Source organism: Suncus etruscus, chromosome 7, assembly GCF_024139225.1.
Source record: "Suncus etruscus isolate mSunEtr1 chromosome 7, mSunEtr1.pri.cur, whole genome shotgun sequence".
Classification (NCBI taxonomy): Eukaryota; Metazoa; Chordata; class Mammalia; order Eulipotyphla; family Soricidae; genus Suncus; species Suncus etruscus.
The window spans coordinates 26,718,809-26,734,163 of record NC_064854.1 but is presented as its reverse complement, the minus strand read 5'-3'; the positions used below and the strand labels follow the sequence as shown (position 1 = coordinate 26,734,163).

Here is a 15,355-nt window from a genome sequence, read left to right as displayed (position 1 = left end):
TGAAAAGAATATGACTAGCAGCTGACATCTCATCAGAAATAATGGGAGGCCATAAAATAATGGGATGGCATTTTTAAAGGACTGAAAGTAAAAATATGAGAGAAAATGTAACTAAAACTTCTATATCCTAGAAAAATCCTAGAAAAATTGTCTTTCAAAAACAGGACAAAAGAAAGACATTTAAAGAAAAATAAAGATTAAAGGAATTAATTGCTAGTAGTTATGCCTGACAAGAAATGTTAGGTGAAATTCTTTATGCTGAAAAGAAATGAAAAAAAATTAAGTCAGTATATAAATCAGTATATATGAAGAAAAACTAACAGAAAAAATAAATATGTAAATAAACATGAAGCATTATGATATAGTTTAACTAATTAAAAACCAATTACAGAGGCCAGAGAGAGAAAAAGAGAAAGGAAGAGAGAGAAAAACACTGGGTAAGGTGCTTGTCTTGCATGCAACCCAAGATTCACTAGAAGTGATCCCAAAGCACAGAGCCAGGATTAGCCCTGAGCACTACTGAATGTGGCCCCCCAAAAACAAGAATATAAATGAATAAAATTTAAAATAAAGAGTAATAAGATAAAACAATAATACTTGTTGAATTTATATAAAGGTTACTATCCTTATAAGGATATATATATGTATATGTATATATAAGAGGATGGAAGAAATATTTCTGTATAATGCATTTACATTTCTATAATTAGATCACTATTAGTCTGTAATAGATCTTGATACATTAAGATAATAAAGTAATTTTTAGAACAACTACTATGAAAACAAACAGTTTATATAGTAATCCCCATAAAGTAAAATGAAATGCTAGGAAATAACTAGATTGCTATAAAAAGTGGGGATATATGAACCATTAACTTATAGAATAGAGATGAAAAATTAGATCTTTATTTTTGGGTATTTTTCACTGTTACAAGTAGCTCGTTGTAATTACGATTCTTATATATGACTAAATTTTTCATTTAAGTTTTATATAAAATCAGAGAAACATGGAAATTTGAAACACCTCTGGTAAACCGCAATTTTACACCATTTCAAAGGATTTTCATATATAATCGTTTTTACTCAGTAACTGCTCATACCATAACTTTTTGTGTGTGTGTGTGTGTGGTTTTTGGGTCACACCTGGCAGTGCTCAGGGGTTATTCCTGGCTCCAGGCTCAGAAATTGCTCCTGGCAGGCACGGGGGACCATATGGAACGCCGGGATTTGAACCGATGACCTCCTGCATGAAAGCCAAACGCCTTACCTCCATGCTATCTCTCTGGCCCCATCATACCATAACTTTTTTTTTTTTTTTTGGTTTTTGGGCCACACCCTGTGACGCTCAGGGGTTACTCCTGGCTATGCGCTCAGAAGTTGCTCCTGGCTTCTTGGGGGACCATATGGGACGCCGGGGGATCGAACCGAGGTCCGTCCTAGGCTAGCGCAGGCAAGGCAGGCACCTTACCTCCAGCGCCACCGCCCGGCCCCATACCATAACTTTTAAAAGTTTTCTGCTTCCCAGTGTTTCTTTGTGAGAATATTTTTGTTGTTTTTTTTTTGTTGGGGGGGGGGGAGCTACACCTGATGGCACTTGGGTTATTCCTGGCTCTGCACTCAAAGGTCATTTATTCCTGGTGGTACTTAGGGGATTATATGAGCTGCTGAGGTTGGCCACGTTCATGACAAAATACCATACCTTCTGTGCTATTTATTTCTCTAGCCCCTCTTTGTGAGAATTTTGTTTGTTTTTGAGCCACACCCAGTGGCGCTCAGGGATTACTCCTGGCTCTCTGCTCAGAAATTTCTCCTGACAGGCGGACCATATGGGATGCTAGGATTTGAACCACCCTGGTCCTGGGTCAGCCACACTCCAGGCAAGCGCCCTACTGCTCTGCAATCTCTCCGGCCCCTCTTTGTGAGAATTTTTATGTCAGTTTGGAAAGCTAGCAACCTTAGGTTTGTTTTTAATTGAAGTAAAATATATATTACATAAAAGTTAACATTTGAATAATTTTAAGCTTATAATTCCATGACATTAAGAGCATTCATAGTGTTGTATAACCATTATCACTGACTATTTTTAGAATTTACATCATCCCAACCAGAATTTCATCAAGGCTTATTAACCTAGAATTTATAATTTCCAGAATTCCCTCAGTTCTTTGGTAATCACTAATATATTTTTATGTCTATGAATGTGCTTATTTCAGAAACCTCTGCTATCTTAATAGAGCCTTCATTTATTATTCTCCAGCTCTGTGCTGTTTTATGAGATTTTTGAAAGAAGAATGTGAGAGGATTTCTTTTCTTTATAGACAGGAAATAATGATGCAAGACAAAATTCTATCAGTTGTGGGTTGCGCATGTGTCTGTAATCAGGAAGCCTGTTTGTGCTGTCAGTTAGATTGGGTAATATCCACTGAAGGAAGTTGCTCTCCCTGTCTTTCCAGGTTCTGAGCTCCTCTGTTCATTTGCTAATTGACCTTCCCACTTTACTGAAAGGAGAGATTTTCTGAATTCAAAAATTACTTTATCAATATATGTCTACTACAAAATTTGCTTCAAAAAAGAATTAAAACAGTGGGGGACACATTGGTGGTGGAATTGGTTCCTGAAACAACTCTATTATGAACAACTTTGTAAACCACAGAGTCTTAATAATAAAAAAAAATTTAAACCAAAAGAGAATGGAAATTCTTGTTGAACTTGCTGGTGGTGAGTAGGCCTCCTTCCTTCCTTTCTAAAATTTTCCTGTTTTGGTGGAGGGAGATAGAATTCTAGGTTGCTCTTTGTATTTTATATTCTTTAGTAATTCTTGATTATTGTTTATTAAAAAGAGTCAAGAAAAATTATCCTGATATATACTTACCTGGCAGGGGAGATACCATGATCACGAAGGTGGTTTCCCCAGGGCAAGGCTCACCCACTGCACTCCAGGTTTGCTGACCCCTGCGATTTCCCCAAATGTGGGAAACTCGACTGCATAATTTGTGGTAGTGGGGGACTGCGTTCGCGCTATCCCCTGAAAAAAAAAATTATCCTGATATATTGGGTTGGTGAGGAAAAGAAGGAGGAAGGACCTTTGAGGAATAGAAGAACTTTAGGATGAAAGTTAGTGATGCTTCTCTAGATAACAAAAATTTCTTACATAGAAAGAACCTGGACATCCTATTTAAAATATTTTCTTTAATGGGGCTGGAGTGATAGCACTCCAGTGGTAGGGCATTTGCTTACAATGCTGCCTAACTAGGATGGACCTGGGTTCAATCCCTGGCATCTCATATATGGTCCCCCAAGCCTGCCAGGTGCTATTCCTGAGCGCAGAGCCAGGAGTAAACTCGCACTGCCGAGTGTGGACCCAAAACAAAGGAAAATGTTTTCTTTAAGCTTTTGTAGTTAAATGCCGTCTTATGTATTGATTTGGTAGACATAATATAGAAAAGTAACTTGTCTGTGCAATTTTCCCTCTTGACACTTAGAAATTTTAAAAATGTTAATGTATACTTTTCAAATACTTTTTTTTTGTTTTTGTTTTTTGGGTCACACCCTGCAGCACTCAGGTTACTCCTGGCTCTACACTCAGAAATTGCTCCTGGCAGACTCGGGGGACCATATGGGATGCCGGGATTCGAACCACCGGCCTTCTGCATGCAAGGCAAATGCCTTACCTCCATGCTATCTCTCTGGTCCCATTTTTTCAAATAATTTTTATGTTATATTATTTTACAGCTTTCCAAAAGAGAGAAAAGACTAGTTATCAGTTTTCATTATCAGGTGCTGAGGTGGAGACTCAGAGTGATGATTATATGTAGGTCCAGCCCTACAATTTTTTTCTCCTGGCTTTTAAAAATATTGAATTATTAAGATGCTTTCGTTAACATGAAAAATAATAATAGGAATTAACTACTAGCTTCTGTTTCTGGTATTAAGTCCCTTATCAATCCTAAACTCTGATCCAAAATTGGCTGCAGATATTGGAGTACAGTATTCAGAAGAGAAATAGGAATAGAGATCTTCAAGCCATATAATCCTTGCTTGGGTTAAAATAATAGGTACTAATTCTAGAAAGCATTTCTCTTTTAGAATTCTAATCTTGATTTATGTTAGAATTTATCTAACAGGGACATAAATTTCTGAAGAAAATTTGGTAATATTTGCTTTAGAGAAATAACATTTTAATTATATTATTTGTATCACAACATTTAGGTAATAATGTTTTCTTGGCATATCTTTTTTTATTTTTTTGTGTTGTTGGTTTTTTTGGTTTTGTTTGTTTGTTTGTTTGTTTGTTTTGTGGGCCTCACCCGGCGGCGGGCGCTTAGGGGTTACTCCTGGCTCTGTGCTCAGAAATCACTCCTGGCAGGCATGGGGGAACATATTAGATGCCAGGATTCGAACCTTGCCGCTTGCAAGGCAAAAAAAAGCCCTACTGCTGTGCTATTTCTCCTGGCTCCTGTTTGTTTCTTTGTTTTAATCACTAAATCATGCCTGGATCTTATCCGATATTTATTTAAGCACTTAATTCTAGAACTTTGAGGATTGGTCCAGAGTAGAGTTTCAACAGGTTCAGGATCTCTGGGTACCTGCTCAGAAGAATTGTTATGCTCTCTCTCTCTCTCTCTCTCTCTCTCTCTCTCTCTCTCTCTCTCTCTCTCTCTCTCTCTCTCTCTCTCTCCTCTCTCTTTCTCTCTCTCTCTTTCTCTCTCTCTCTCCTCTCTCTCTCTCCTCTCTCCCCTCTCCCTCCTCCTCAGAATAATTGTGATGCGTGCTCTCTCTCTCTCTCTCTCTCTCTCTCTCTCTCTCTCTCTCTCTCTCTCTCTCTCTCTCTCTCTCCTTTATTTAAGCACCATGATTACAAGCATGTTCGTAGTTGGGTTTCAGTCATAAATATAATACCCCGCCCCCTTCACCATGCACTGTCTCTTTAAGAGAATAGATTACCCTTTCTGCTGCTTATCTCTGGCCTTGTCTCCTTGTTACTGATGCTGCTTGTTTGGATTAGGTGACTTTCGCTGTTGTGCTAGAAAATAATGAAGGGAACCTACTGGCTGGCCTGCATTCTAAAAAAGACTTCAAGAAAGAAAAAGACACTCTCTTTCTCTTTCTCTGCTGAGTTTAATGTAATCTTAGAAATCAATTAACTTTGTATCAAGAGGAAGACCCAACTCTTTGTTTCTCCTGGGATAGCACCAGGAAAAATCAGAACTGGTAACATCTCTAAACTCAAAAGGCAGGTGCAACCTTTTTGATCTCATATTGATCTTCATGGGTTTACAAAGTACACTGTGCTTACTATTAAGCCCCATCTAAAAAAAATTCAATGGTTGGGGGTCAGGGGAGAGATAGTACAGTGGTAAGTTGTTTACCTTGCACGTGGTCTGACCCAGGTTCAGTCTCTAACTCCACTTATGGTGCCCTGACCTGAGTGAAGAGCTGGAACTCCTGAGCACAGCTGGGTGGCCCCAAAACAACAGTAGCATTTTATAGATGTTTCTTACCATAGCATTTGACTAAAACAGAAAAACAAAAACAAATGACTACTCTCAACATTCCATAGTAGTATTTATTACCAGAGAAAACTAACATGGAATTTTAGCTAACAGTAACTTTGGGAGCTATGAATAGCAAAATAGGGGTAGGATAGGATAGGTTAGGATAGGAAAAGAGGGGTTCTTTGGGGGCAAGAGGTACAGCTGACTGTGTTCAGGGCTTAAAACTCCTGGCGGTGTATTCAGGGGACCTTATGTGGTGTTAAGATAAAACCCAAGTGGACTTCATGCAAGCAAGTGTTCTACATGCTCTTCTACTTCTCCAGCCCCCCAAAAGAGAGCTTTGGGGTTAATAAACATGTATATATAGACTGGAGAGTAATGAGTAGGGCACCTGCCTTGCACCTGATCTACCCAATTTTGATCCCCAGTATCACATATATAGTCCCCCAAACTTGTCAGGAGAGATTCCTGAGCCCCCCTAAACAAATTAATAAACAAACATGTTTATGAATTACCTTAATTTTCTATTATATAATTACAAACTTTTATTATTGGCCCATAGAAGCTAGGCCTTTCTTTATACATATACCAGTGTTTCACAGCATTAGTCATTTCCTAAATAGTTACAGTATAGTTCTAGTATAGAATGTTTTTCAAGGTGTTTTGGAATATGCAGTAGATATTTTCATTGCTCTCAAATGTAAAGTTTATTATTATTATTGTTTGGTTTTTGGGTCACACCCAGCTGTGCTCAGGGGTTACTCCTGGATCTACACTCAGAAATCACTCCTGGCAGGCTCGGGGGAATATATGGGATGCCGGGATTCAAACAACCGTCCTTCTGCATGCAAGGCAAACACCCTACCTCCATGCTATCTCTCCGACCCTCAAATGTAAAGTTTAAAGAAGATTCATAGCTATAATGGGATCAGAAACACTGATTGCTAGCAATAAGCCTATTGTTGTTAAGACTGTTTTGTCACCCAGTGAGGCTCAGGGATTACTCCTGGCTATGCACTCAGAAATCACTCCTGGTTTGGAGACCATATGGGACGCTGGGGGATCGAACTGTGGTCCATCCTAGGTTAGCACGTGCAAGGCAAATGCCCTACCGCTTGCGCCACTGTTCTGGCCCCTGCTGTTAAGATTTTTTAAATTTACACAGCCATTCAAGATGCAAAGTAAATTACAAATATAACTGCTTGTGCAGATGCTGGTTATTTTTACTTTTTAAATCTCTTTAATGCTAATTAGGATTTTCTCATTGTATTTTTATCCATTTAAATATATTGCCTCCTCATTTTCCCTTAATTTATTTAGAAAAAAAACAACATGCCCAACTTTACAAATCCATTAGACAAAAAACTTGAATAGCAATCAATTTATAGTTTAATAAAGGACATATGTAGTTTGAGTTTCTGGATAACCTCTCTTCTTTTTAAAAGTGTTTCTTAATTAAAACCAGATGAGAGTAGCAAGGAAGGTATTCAGAACACTAAATAAAATGGATGTACTTCATGGAATTTGTAGAATTCATCAATACACGTAACAATGATTTATAATTGCATTTGGTCTTAACACATATCAGTGTAAATCTAACAGAAGCACAGTAAGTAAGATAGCTAGTATAAAACACCAAGGTGAAAGGGTTAATTGGCCTTGCACAGTTCAATTTGCCACTCTAGTGGCACTTTCTGTTGTCTGTGTAAACAGTTGCTAAGTACTTTCCCACTAAGCTGCCACCCTTTTATTTATACAGTTGAACCACCAATGAGAAATGGATCCGTTTACCAGTTGTTAGGCCTTTTCTTCCTGCCTTTCTAGCCCATTTCATTCTCTCTCCAGCAACCCCCCCACCCAGCTGTTGCCACATACCTCCCTAATCTTTCCTTCACCTTTATGATTTTAGCTTTTTGCAGTCCCCCCATTCTTTGACTCAAGTGTATGGATAATATATGTGTGGTTCTTACTCATCTATATAGTTCATTCTTTGTCAGCTCTACACCCCTTCTACTCTACTTCTTCTTCCAAATATTTTCTCAACATTTGAATCTTTAAAAATCAAAACATTATGTATAGATCTAAATATTTCATAGTCAGTCTTTTCTATCTCAACAACCCTTCCCACTGTGAGATTAAACATATATATATACTTTAGTTCATTTTTAAATTTATACATATATGCATATTATATAATGTAGTGCTGAAAATCTACTGAAGTGATGTCATTCTGAAACTATTGTTATGCCTCTCTTTTTTTACAGTCATTTTTAAGGATATACATACTGGGCCAGAGAGATAACATAGTGGTAGGGCATTTGCCTTGCATGTGGCCAACCCAGGAGGTGGTGGTTCGATTCCCGTTATCCCATATGGTTTCCCAAACTTGCAAGGGGTGTTTTCTGAGTGCAGAGCCAGGAGTAACTCCTGAGCACTGCTGGGTGTGACCCACAAAACAAAACAAAACAAAACAAAAAAAGAATGTACATACTATATAAAGATCTTTGATTTAAATCTTTGTTTTGTATTTTTTTTTGTTTTGGGACCACACCCAGTGACACTCAGGGGTTACTCCTGGCTATATGCTCAGAAATTGCTCCTGACTTGGGGGACCATATGGGTTGCCAGGTATTGAACACAGGTCCATCCTGGGTCAGCCACATGCAAGGCAAATGCCTACTGCTGTGCTATCACTCTGGCCCTTTTAGTTTAAATCTTTAACTGCTTCATAATACATTTTAGTTACTTACCTATTAATAGACATATGCATTATATTCATTTTTTTAATTTTAAACAATTTCATGGTGAACAACCTATTGATTTGTCTTATATTGCCACAATTTTGAGAGCAGTGTTTTCCAAACATTAGATGGTGAAATCTATCTAGTTCGTTGAAATCTGCATCTTCAAAAAGAATGAAATATAATAGTAAATATTAGTAAAAATGTGTTTAACACAGCCAAATTACTTTTTGTCCCAGCTACATTAATTTATAATCCCTTTACTTTCTATTGATATTGTTTCTTTTCTTTTTTTTCTTTTACTTTCCTTTTCATTTCTCTTCTCCCCTGTTGCTGCTGCCACTGTGGCTGGGTGTCATGCAGACTTAGTGCTTGCGATGTTCATACACTTGATTGTAGTACTTACCTGTGGTTAAACACTTAATTATTGTATTCACCAGAATTTGATATGCCGTAGTTGTGGTTCTTGCACACACTTAGTTGCAGTGCTCCAGAAATCACATATGGGGCATGGGGGCGAATGACACTACCACTAGAATTGCCTTGGCATTTGGGGTGGTGCCTTCATTGTACCTGTTGCCTCATGCCACTGAGCAGTCCCTGGGCTTTTGTGTGTTTTTAACATGGAGAGAGCATTGTTTTACTAATACTGTACATGTGCATCATACCACCTCTTTTCCCTGTTCATATATGACTGTGTAGAATATATTCTGTATTAATTTTGTTGCTTGAGAAGCCACATCCGGTTTTGTAGTCAGGGGCTGCCTGGCTGTGCTGGGGAAGCATTTGCATTGTAAGAATTCTAACCACTGCTGCAGGCACATACAAGGCAAGTTCCTCAACTTCTGTACTACCTCTCAGGCCCTATTCTGTATCGATAGGGTAAAAATGTCTTATCTTTTTCATTTCAACTAGAGAGGTTCAACTTGCTTTCACTGAAAAAGAGTAAAGATCCGTCTGATTTGTGAGTTGCTGTTCTTCAGTGTCATATTTCAGACTGGAGAAATCTTCATTTCTTCCATTTTTGTCAACACTGGCATAATAGCTGAAACTTTAAGGAAATAAACTAAAATGTAAGGACACAAGTATTCCTAAATGTTACTGTACCCAACAGAGAAAGCTAAGAATTACATTTCAAAACAAATGTCAGAGACAAACCTGAATCTAACAATTTTGAGAGAATATGAGCTCTAATCAAGTGCTTGGAGTATTTCAGACTTCTATTAGTGAGTAACACTGTAACGAGTAGAATCTTAGTATTGAGTGGAACATTAAAAGATAATTTTGGTTGCCTGTTATGTACCTCCTTTTGGATTTTTCTCTGGTAATAGAGATACAGTTACTTCCTTCCTAGACAGCCTGTGTTTACTGTTTGTGGTTAGTGTTAAAATGAAAACTGATAACTCTTGGTTTCATTCATTGTACTGCATTTGTCTTTAGGAGGCACATTAACCACCTATACTATAATTAGAACAGTTTAATTATTGGATGCTACAAGATTTCTTCTTAGGGGAATTTTGGTTTGTACAGAATTGAGAAACCATAACACACAACCAGTAACAAGCCCCCCAATCCACCAACAATAGGTAGACTTTCCTGTTCTTTTGTCATTGTGTGTGTGCATATACAGTTTATTTCTGGATTTTCATTCCCCGAGGCTAATTTCATAAACTGCAAGTTTTTAATACTACTTCATTTCCATTAACTGTGCGATTTATAAAGCTCTAAACAAAGTTGGAAGTTGATTTGAAAAATGGTGACATTGTTGTGTTGTTTTTTTTTAAAAGACCTTTCAAAAAAAATCACTCTTTTCAAAAAGTCAGTGATTTTTTTTTCTTTTTTTCTTTTTTATAATATGAAAGGCCAGGATTGTCAGATTTGTTTAGAAGTAATAACATTTCCACTTTGTGGTAAGAATCATGCTCCTTCTAATTTATATGGATTAAGACATATTTGTTTTGAGGCCACACACACCTGTGCTCAGGAATCGCTCCTGGCAGGAATGGGGTAATTATGTGGGGTTCGGTGATATATCCAGTTTGGCCATGTGCAAGGCAAGCACCCTACTCGCTGTTCTATTACTCTGGTCTGGCCCTGTTGACTTATTTTTTAACCTGCATTTTGTTTTTTGATCTGCAATTACTGTTCAAGAAACCTTGAACAGTTTTGAAAGAGTGGGCAGCACATATAACTGTAATGTGATGGACTGATCCTGAGTGACTGATTCCCTCACTTGAAACAAAGTACTGAATAAACTATGAGGGGGAACTTTTAAGTGTCTTGCTCAGCTGACAAAAATAAACATTCCTCGGGATGTTTTGGTGCTCTATTGCAAGGTTGTAGTAGCCATAAGTCTGTCTCAGCAAGTTTGTGATCCTAAGTTATATTACTTATATAGAATAAATCCTCCAGGGGCCGGGCGGTGGCGCTGGAGGTAAGGTGCCTGCCTTGCCTTCGCTAGCCTAGGACGGACCGCGGTTCGATCCCCCGGCGTCCCATATGGTCCCCCAAGAAGCCAGGAGCAACTTCTGAGCGCATAGCCAGGAGTAACCCGTGAGTGTCACAGGGTGTGGCCCAAAAACCAAAAAAAAAAAAAAAAGAATAAATCCTCCAGTGGAAAATTTAGTGAAACTGGTGTCTAATTGGCACAAAATTCTGCTATGCAAGTTATCTACAAAGATTTCCTTGCTGATTATTTGGTGTATGGTTGCCATGCTTGAAAATACTCGGGACTGGAGAGCTAGCACAGAGGTAGGGCGTTGGCCTTGCAAGCAGCTGATTCAGGACGGACAGTGGTTCGAATCCCAGCATCCCATATAGTCGGTTCCCTGAGCCTGCCAGGAGCGATTTCTGAGTGCAGAGCTAGGAATACCTCTCTGGATGTGACTCAAAAATCAAATAAAATAAGAAATACTTGTACTATCTTTCTTTGGAAATGATGTGACCAGGGCTAAGGTGTAGATCCTGATGTAGTAGAAGTCATGTGTGATGCTTCTGTGTCCTAAGCAGGCATACCTGTGTTCCCATGGCCCAATTCCCTTTGTGTAACGATAGTTAATGAAAACTTGAATTAGAATTCGCACACAGAGATTAAGGTATATGTCGATCTGTTCCTCCAGCTATGCACTTCTTATTTCTAGACTATCCACATGAGAAGCAAGCTAATTTTCTTACTTACGCACTGTAATTTTTAGACTCTCATTACAGGGACTTAGCCTATATCCTAATTTCAAAAGTATCAAATAGAATTTTAAATTATCTATAAAAATTACATAAATAAAAATGAAATTGAAAAAAATTCAGGGAATAAATAAAAAGAACTAGAGCCACCTGGAAAAATGATTGATGCCAGAACGGAGCCAGAAGAGACTGGAGATGAACCTGGATTATGGTGGTATAAAATAAGGAAGTCCTCAGTATTCCAGGAGGGAAAAGAATGACTGATACGTGCAGCATATATGAACCTCAAAGCCTTACACTAAGTGAATGAAGTCAGATAACATAAGACTACACTTGGCACAATTCCACTTATATGAATTTTCTAAGAAAGGTAAAATTAAAGAGACAGAAAATAAAGGTAGTACTTGCTTTCAGTTGGAGATTAGAGATTGAATGCAGATGGGCATAAGGAAAATTTGAGTGAAAAAAAGTGTTCTAAAACTGGACTGTGGTAAAAGTTGCACAGCTGGAAGAATTTATTGAAAGTCAATTGAGTCATATGCTGTCAGTGTTTGTAAATTATACCTCCAGTAGGCCTGTTAAAATATTTGAGAGATACCATAAAAAATGAGTATGGCATGGGAAATGAAAGCAGATTGTTCTAGAGGATAGCTGCCCTCTGTTGAACATCTCAAAGCTAGAAAAAGCCTTTGGGAGTCACTTAATTTATTTCTGAGTCTTGGTGAGGCCAGTCATCACTGAGAGATGATACATTCCATTGTACTTTCAACCTGTGAATATTTTGCATTCGTTCTTAGCCCTATGTTTCTAAGATCACTGTTCAGGACTGATATTGAACCTAGACAGACTCACTGAACTTTCATGTATCACCCACTTGGCTCATTCAGTCCTTATTTACCTTCCCAATTAAATATTACTTACATGTAGAAAAACAAAAATGTGCGCATACAAAAGCTAAATTAAACATAGCTTCCCCCACCAAAAAGAAATAAAGTCAGCTCATATAGAATAGATTTTAGTTGAAAATGAGCATCCTCCACATTTCTAGCAAAGATTAAGGAGTAAGGAAAGACTTTTTGGTTTATTCTAGTTGACTTAATTAAACTGCTTAGAGGTATAATAGAAGTATTGAAACAGGAAAAATAAAGAAGTACAAATCTTCATTAATCTTATATTTAACTTTATGATGTTATATATAAGTTGTAGTCTTATATTTGGGACTAGAATAATTATTATTTATTGACCATGTAATACTTATTGATCATTAGGTGTTCACAGTATCTTATTTCATTTATTAAATTTGTGGGTAACATTAACTTTGTATAAACAAAGAATGTGCTCTATTACTATAGACCAGAGTTATCTCCCTGACCTGGCACTATTTTAGGGACATATAATGAAACAAACAATTGTAGATTTTTGTACATTTTCATTTTGGTAGAAGAGACGAACAATAAATAACATGAAATATAGAACTACATATTCCAGTGAATTGTTAAAATGTTAGAGGAAGAAGTAAAGCAGAGACGGCGAGAAAAGGTTTGGAAAGAATTGCAGTTATAAGCAAACTAGTAAAAGCACTCTTCCCTGAAGGGTGACCCTAGTAGATCCCCAATGAAATGAAGAGGTATAAGCCATAAAGGTAAAGGAGTAAAGCCATTTTAGGTCCAGGGGTTAGCAGATGCCAAATTTTTGAGCAGGACTGTGCCCTGTGTGTAAGGGACATCAAAAGAGTCAGACATGTGAAAAGTCAGAGGGAAATGTGGAAGATGAGATCAGAGAGATAATAATAAGAAATCAAGTCTCGGTAACATGCTCAGCCATTTTTAGGTCTTTAGGGATTTTATTATGATTGTAGACTTTTAAAAAATAGGATAAAATAGGCATCACAAAAATTGTCATTTTAATTTTATGGAGGTTGAGTTTTGGGACCATGTAGTGTTCAGGGGGTTTTACTGGCCTAGTAATTGGAAGTATATGTTTAAGTAGCACCCAGTATATGCATAGTGTTATTGTACCACTTGACTGCCAGACATTTTCAGAGTTCTAAGTCACCCCAAACTGAAATTTTTTAGTTAGCTCCCAGTCCCTGGTAACTTCTAGTCAGTTTTGTTCTCTATGAATTTGCCTATTCTGGATACCTCATAAAAAATGGAATCAGACAAAGGTTTATTTGATAGCCATCTAACTTTTTCCATGTTACAGCATTGCTTTTTATGAGTTAATAATAGTTCATTGTATGGATACATGACATTTTTATAGTATACACATAAATTTATTGATGAACTTGGATTGTTTCCTTCTTTTAGCTATTTTGACTAATGATACCATGGTCATTGGTATCAGTCATTGGTAACAGTCTACAACTGTTTTAGACCATGCTTTCAATTATTTTGCATATATTATGAAAAGAATTGCATAATATAATTTGGTGATTGACTTATGGGTGTGTGTGTGTGTGTGTGTGTGTGTGTGTGTGTTGGGCCACACCTCAAGGTACATAGGGGCTATTTCTGGCTCTGTGCTCAAGACTGACCCCTGACACCATGATTTACAGGGTGGGAGGCTGGAAATTAAATCACGTATTGTCTACTACATATGAGGCACACTCTGGTCTCCTGTACTACCTCCAGTGATTAACTTTTTGAAGAACTTTCATACTATTTTCCACAATGGCTGCATTATTTAATTTTCCATCAACAATATGCAATGTCCTGATTTCTCCGCATCTTCACTTAATATTTTCTATTAAAAATCACATTATGGGCCATCAAAATAGGACAGTGAGGTAAGGTATTTGCCTTGTATGCATCTGATCAGGTTCAAACCCTAGACTCCCATATGGCTCCCCAAGATCACCAGAACTGATCCCAGAGTGCAGAGCCATGAGGAAGCCATGAGCACAGTTGGTGTGGCCTAAAACAAAAGAAACCAAGACAATATCATATTTATTCTAGTAGTTGTAGATTAGAATCTGTTGCGGTATTAGCATGCATTTCCTTGATGACTGATGGTGATCCAGCATCTTTTCATGTGTTAAGCCATTTGTATATCTTATGAGAACTAATTAAAATCTTTGCCATTTAAAAAATAGCATTGTTTGCCTTTCTTGTTGCGATATACTGATCAGATATATGACTTAAAATATATCCTCTTTCATGGGGTCCTGAGTGATAGTACAATGGGCATTTGCTTTGCACATAGCTGGCCTGGGTTCGATCCCCTTTCCCAGATTGTCCCCAGAAACCTCCCTGGAGTAATTCCTGAGTGCAGAGCCAGGAGTAACCCCTGAGCATTTGAGTGTGGCCTAGAAACAGAAAACAAAAACAAAAATGTCTTAGTACTTAGCTAAATAGCTTTAAGTTGTTTAGGTTATTATAAGTTTAAGATTATAAATTTACGATGTTATTTTCAAAATTAGCCATCTAGAACTCACTGTTGAGTAAAATGAAAAAAACATTGAAAGGTTTTAACTAAATTGACTTTTGTTTTGACCTGACTGCTGTGCTCAGAACAGGGACATGGGCCAAGGAAGTGCTGAAGTTGGGAGATACGTTAAAAGGTGTTTTAATGGCTTAAGCAAATAAAGGATGGTGGCTTGGAGAGGCATCAATGTTCTGGTGAAATAACCATCAGAGGGCCGGAGTGATAGCATGCATAGCTATAGGGCATTTGCCTTGCATGAGACTGACCCGGGACCCATATGGTCCCCCAAGACGGCCGGGAGTGATTTCTGAGCACAGAGCCAGGAGTAACCCCTGAGCGCCGCCAGGTGTGAGCCCACCCACCCACCTCCCAAAAGAAATAGCCATCAGAAGATCTTCAAAGAAGTTTCATTTTCCTTTAGCACTATAAAAGATATAAAAGCCACCAGACATACGGTCATCACCAGGGTTTTTTTTTGTTTTGTTTTGTTTTGTTTTTTTCAGAAGGTTTGTG

General features: G+C 37.8%; 1 protein-coding gene and 1 non-coding gene across 2 annotated transcripts in view; both read left to right on the top strand.

Moving 5' to 3' along the window:
* DNAJC1 (DnaJ heat shock protein family (Hsp40) member C1) overlaps positions 1 to 15,355 on the top strand; it is a 149,928-nt gene that overhangs the window by 17,194 nt on the left and 117,379 nt on the right. The gene's annotated exons all lie outside the window — the stretch shown is intronic.
* Positions 2,865 to 3,028, top strand: LOC126015280 (U1 spliceosomal RNA). The gene has a single exon (XR_007498161.1). It is a non-coding gene; the product is annotated as a U1 spliceosomal RNA (small nuclear RNA).